Genomic DNA, 6436 nt, shown 5'->3' with positions numbered 1-6436 from the left:
GGCCCTGCAAGAGAACTGCAGCATGACTGTGAATATTATTCTGATATTCTGGATAGCCTGTCAGCTAAGACTAGTGCTCTTCAATATGTAGTTTGTTGAATAGGTTCATCTTAAAAAGTGGCTTGATTTGTATTATTTTGAAAATTTGAGATCATTATGTGATTTTGTGTGTATGTGTGTGTGTGTTCATTGTGAACAGATATACATATGGAGGTGTTACATGCATGTATGTACCTGCTCAAGTGTGTGTGCATACCTGTGTGTGTATGTATTTGTGTGTGTGTGTGTGTGTGTGCCTATGTTGTGCATATATGGAAGACAGTCTCTCACAACTTTACGCATCACTCCAAAGGAGCCGTTTACCTTTCTTCTCACCTAGGGTCTCTTATTGGCCTGGAACTTGTAAAATTGGGTAGGGTCTGTGGCTCATGAACCCCAGTGAGTCTCTGACTACCCACCAGTGGTAGTACAAGCATGTCCCACCAAGCCTAACTTTTTTAAGGTCGGTTTTTGAGATTGAGCTTCAAATTTCATGCTTGCAAGGGAAGAATAAATTGACTAAGTTACCTTGCTATCTTCATTATTGCAGATTTTCTTTATTCATGACTATCATACATTGTATTTTATTGGTCATTTGTTGGTCAGGCCGAACCTGGGATAAAGAACCAGGGGAAAAATAAGATTAAATATAAAGGGGTGCATGGATCAGACTGTGGTTTCTGAGAGTAGAAACATCCACATCTAACAGTTCAGTTTTTATATACACCAAAAGTAGTGTGAGCCCGTTCAAAAGGTCCATTTCCTTGCGATATGGTAATTTTGCTAGGATAACAGATGTATTTGATATGGACCTCAGTCAGAAAGTCTGCATGTATCTGATTCTACCAGAAAAGGATCCTGACATGTAATGTCAGAAATGCTGAGGACCAAATGCATATTTGAAAGCCCTTGATACAACCCCTTACTCAGAATAAAATGATATGCACAAAGATAACAGTGGGGTCAGATGAGAGCATAAGCCTTGAACACATTATGAGATTCTGTATCACCAGGCAAGGAAATGTTCCAGACCCAAAGCCTGTTTCTATGCTGCTATGTAGAGCCCTACTATGAGTCTATGAGTTTTGTCACTAATTTATATTGACAGATTTCCATGATTATTAATGTTATATTCCTAGGACAAAATCCACTTATTGTGAGTATGCCTGCATACATGCTTATGTGGGTGACTGGGTACATGATTACATGCCTGTATGTGTTTGTTCATGCTTGCCCATGTGCGCATGCACATGTATGTGTGTGTGTTTGTGTGTTGGGATCCAGTTGTGGTTATCTTATCTTTTGTTTCCTCCCTCAGGGTGTCCAGGCATTGGAGGCACCCCAGGCTGGAAGGATGAAGCAGAATCTGGAACAGGTGAGGTCTGCAGAATCCTGGACCAGCTTGGAGTTGAGTACAGGCTAGGAGTGTGTGGGCTTGGGGTTGGGGGTGGAGGGAGGAGGTGGGAGTGGTGGGGTCGGGGTGGGGTGGGGGGTTGGGTGTAAGACCTTCTCCAATGGTTTTATTGAAATAGCTCTCATAGAGGATCTTAGCTTGTGTGCATATCTTTATTTGGGGCTGAGCTTGTATGCATATACATTATTAGAGGGGGAAACAAGGACTTAAGGAGTGGGAAGTAGTTTTCAGGGTGAATGAAATCATTGGCTGGAGTTTAAAGTACTGTAAATGTCTCATTTGTAAGGTGAGGCATTCCAGTAATCTCAGGAACTTACTGGGCAGGTTCTTTCTACTTGGAAAAGAGGAAATCGAGCTTGTGGGTTTGCCAAGGACTACATGACCTTCCCCAGGTATGAGGGTGTGGGTGCTTAGGCTTCCCAAACAAGGTCATAGAAGAGGAAGCCCTGATAGGAAAGGCTTTTTGTGCCAAGCTCAGAGGAGTTATGTGGACTTGGTAGACTGTGACCTTAATTAACATGGCATTTCTACGTGTTTGTGTGTGTTCACGTGCTTGCACGCACTTTGGAGACCAGAGATATATATCTGATGTCATTCCTCAAGATCCATATACCTTGTTATTTGAAACATGGTCTGTCACTGGCCTGGATTTCCCAGTACAGCAACTAAGGGTGCATATAATCACACTTTGCTTTTTCATGGGTCCTCTCTGGCTAGATCTTGGGTGCTCATACTTCTAGAGGTAGCACTGTATCCACTGATCCATCTCTCTTGCCCACATTATACGTTTTAGAAAAGGTTTATTTATGTTTTGGTGAAGTTTGCATTGGGTATGGGTATGTGCACGTGTTCGGGATGGCAGGAGGAGTGCAGAAGGGAGCATCCCCTGGAGCTGGAGCTACGGAAGGTTGTAAGTGACCTGACATGAGTCCTAGAAAAATGAATCCAAATCCTCTGCTTGAGCGGTACAGGTCACTAACCACAGCGCTGTCTCTCCAGGCCTGAAGTTGTACTTTTTTTTTTGTTATAGTGTATCTGTAGTGTCTCAGATTACTCTTGGTAATGCTTTGCTCTCAACTTTAGTGTTTGTATTTATAGTGGATTACTTTTCATGTTCTATTTTTGTCTGTGTGTGTTTGCTTTCAACATAACGGAGTGTATGTTGGTGAAGCATTTTTTGTTACCACTCTTGGGAGGCTTTTTTAAAAGGTGGCTTGAATGCACTGTAGAGATAAGCAGCCAAACCATCTGGGTTGCTCTTTATGAGAAGATTTTATGATAGTAATTCGAATATCTTTTTTTAAAAAAGATTTATTTATTTATTTTATGTATGTGAGTTCACTGTAGCTGTCTTCAGACACACCAGAAGAGGACATCAGATCTTATTACACATGGTTGTGAGCCACCATGTGGTTGCTGGGAATTGAACTCAGGACCTTTGGAAGAGCAGTCAGTGCTCTTAACTACTGAGTCATCTCTTAATCTCTTTTTATAGCGAAGTTTAGGTTTTGTATGCCTTTTTGAATTGATCTAGTACCTTTTGTCTGGCCAGTATTGTGGTGTATATTTCACAGGTTACATATTTATTGACATGCAGACAGTCAAAGTATTTTATTATATTCCTTTATATTTTTTTGTTTAATCAGTTAATGTTTCCGATGCTGCCGACTAAAGCCAGTGCCTCAGGATGGCCAAACAAGCACTCATGCAAGTACCCAGCTTCTGTAATAGTGATGTTGCTCCCATAATAGTAATGTTGGCCCATTCATAAAGACAAAGTATTTATGACCTAATAAGTTCCCAGTAGGTTTCACCTCTCAATATTCCTGCATTGAGAATAATGTTCACAGTACATGAAATTGGGAGAACACAGTCAAACCATGCCTCTTTATCAGTCTATCTAAAGCTTTGTAGCTATTTTTATTTGTTTCTTTATGTTTATTCATTCTATTTTTAGTTTTTATGCAATTTTATATAAGTATTTTATATAAAATATAATTACCTCACTTCCCTGTTGCATTCTCATGCTAGCCTCTACCAAAACTTCTTTTGTGTCCCTCCTTTATTCTCAAATTGGTAACTTCTTTATTATTATTATTATATATGCACATATACATAGATATGTATGCATCTCTATGATGCACAAATATCTAAATATAATCTGTTGAGTTTGTTTGTGTGTATATGATTTCACAGTTAACCACTTTTTATTGGACAATGAATTTGAAGGCTCATTCCTGGGAGAGACTAATTCTCCCTTTCTTTGTTGTCATTAATTAGTTCCCTTTAGTTCTTTTCTTTGGACTGGGACCCCAGGAGACTCCCCCTCCCTTTTATCCTAGCATGTCTATTGATGTTGCCAATGTTCCAGTCTTGTCTATGCAGCCATTTTTAGGGGGAGACTGTCCCAGCAGACTTTCTGGGATTCTGGCTCTTACAGTCTTTCTGCCCCCCCTTTTTTACAGTATTCCCTGAACCAGAGATGCTGTGCTGTAAATATATACACTGGAATTCCCCCAACCTGTTGTTTAGGAATTATATTGGTTTAGATAACTACTACTAATAGTTCTCTTCTCTAAGATTCATGACGTCACCAGCCCCAAGTAACTAGGGGTTGGGGCACTATTTTATTTTATTTTATTTTTGAGTCAGCTTCTCTCATTGGGACCTAGGATCCCTCATTTTGCTAGGCCATGCCAGTGAGGCCCATAGATTAACCTGTCTCAGCCTCACAGCGCTGAGAGTAAAAGTGTGTGCCACCATGTCTGTATTTTATGTGGATACTGTGAATTGAACTATGGTCCTCATGCTTGCTTGTCTGGCACTTTATTACCTGAGTTATCCTTTACTTCAACCCTTGTTATCAAAGTGTTTTTGATTTTTGATAAAAGTCATTTCTCTTCCTATGGGTATTTCATTTCTGTTATTGCTGTCCACTATATTATGAATCAGGTTATGACAGCTGCTTTAAAGCCTTTTCTTGTTAAGTCTAGCACTGTGTCAACTTTTAATATTTTTAATTTTATGAACATTATTATTACAATATCCTTGAAAATAAATAAAAACACTGCACACCTAAGTCTGCAAAATTTAATGAACTTCTACCCAGTTAGAACAGGAATTTGGAACAGATGTGGAACTTTTTTTTTTTCAGTAGAATTAAATTGTTTATCGAATACACATGATAATGGATAATACACAAGCTTCATTTCCACCAGTTTTTTTTTTATCTGATACCGATATTCAATTTTGATATTGCACAGGGTGTGCCAACAATCATTTTATAACTAAATTGTGACCTTGCTTGGATGATCCTTTCAATGGTGAAACTCATTAAGTTACAACAGTAACTGGAAGATTAACCACACCAAGGATTTTTAAAGACAATGGCTTCTCTACCCAAGCAACCATAAATAAATTCCAAATGGAACTTGGCACTACCCTGAAGGAATTCTAACTTCATACTTTTGGAAACGTTTACCAAGATGGCTTCAGAGTAGACTAACTTTACACAGGACATTAAAAAATAAAAAGACACATTTATTCAGCGTCATGATCAGACTATTACATTTAGCAATTAACAGCATGGGTAAAAAGGTCTACAGTAAAAGCTTTTGTTGGAATGCTTTACACTTTCCACAGAACAGAAACGAAAATAACCTGTTATACAATTATTCACAAATACAGTCCCTGAAGTTTTGCCCACACACGTGAGTATTGTCTAAAACACGTCTTCTTTGTAGCAGCCGGGCCCTGCCACCACTGCGCTTGGCTGAGTTCACAATGTGTTGTAACCTGTAGCTTCCCTGTCACTTCTCTGGCTCTCCTCTCCTGCTAAGCTTTGTTTCCTGGCTGTGACTAGAACCTCCTGCAGCTGCCACAGCTACTGCTGCTGCTGGAACCTCCACAGCCACCTTGGTTTCCTGGTTTAACAAAGTACTGGCCTCTGCCACCATAAGGGCCAGAGTTCCTTCCTCCGAAGTTTCTTCCCTCCATCGGTCCAAAATTTTAAGGCTGGTTGTTGTAATGGCCAAAATCATTGTAGCTTCCACCACCTCCAAAACTGCTTCCGTCATTGCCAAATCCATTATAGCCATCTCTACTGCCACCATATCCACCACCACCATGGCTTCCACCAAAGCCACCACGCCCACTGAAGTTCCCTCCTTGACCAAAATTGTCATTGTCACCAAAACCGCCTACATGACCACCACCAACATTTCCAGAACCACTTCGATCTTTCTGGCTGGATGAGGCACTAGCCATCTGTTTCTTCGACAGAGCCTTTCTTACTTCACAGTCATATTTTCTACCACTTCAATTTTTCCATATTGCTCAAAAGAATCTCGTAGGTGATGTTCTTTAATACCGCCAACAAAGATCTTTCTCCGTTAAGCGGGCGCCTGGTCTCTGAGAACCTTCCTTGACACAGCTCTCTCAGGTTCCACAACTCTTCTGTCCACCGTGTGTGGTCTCGCATTCATGGCAGCATCCGCTTCCTCCAGAGTGACGTATGTGACAAACCCAAAGCCCCTGGATCTCTTGGAGTTTTGATATTTCATTACCACACAGTCGGTGAATGTTTCCCATTGCGCAAAATGGCTCCTCAGACTCTAGTCGGTAGTTTCAAGGCTCAGCCCTCCGATGAAGAGCTTCTGCAGCTGTTCTGGCTCCTTCGGAGATTTAGGCATGACGGCAGGGCGATGAGAGCCTTCAGCGATGGTTCCTCGGCAGCGCCAGGAGTGGAGCTGCATTTCTTTCTTTTTTTTTTTTTTTTTAAATACCCATTCAGCTCACTTGCCCACTGGCTGATTGCCACATTTATTTTCTTGGTATTTAATTTCTGCAATTCTTTGTAGAGTCTGGATTATGTCATCTGAGGTGGATCTGGTAAAGGTTTTCTCCCATTTGCGGATTGTCTGGAAGTGCTGCTGATTGTCCCCTTCACTGTACAGAAACTTTATTTTCATATAGTCCCATACA

General features: G+C 40.7%; 1 pseudogene across 1 annotated transcript; it reads right to left on the bottom strand.

Annotated features, from left to right (window-relative positions):
- Window positions 1-5311: 5311 nt before the first annotated feature.
- LOC308415048 (heterogeneous nuclear ribonucleoprotein A1-like) lies at window positions 5312-6207 on the bottom strand (annotated as a pseudogene). The gene has a single exon. The product of its transcript is annotated as a heterogeneous nuclear ribonucleoprotein A1-like (transcript).
- Between the last annotated feature and the right edge of the window lie 229 nt (window positions 6208-6436).

The sequence above is a fragment of the Micromys minutus genome (genome assembly GCF_963924665.1).
Source record: "Micromys minutus genome assembly, chromosome: X".
NCBI classification, from domain to species: domain Eukaryota; kingdom Metazoa; phylum Chordata; class Mammalia; order Rodentia; family Muridae; genus Micromys; species Micromys minutus.
Note: the sequence above shows the minus strand (reverse complement) of the source record. Positions and strands in the feature narration are given on the sequence as shown.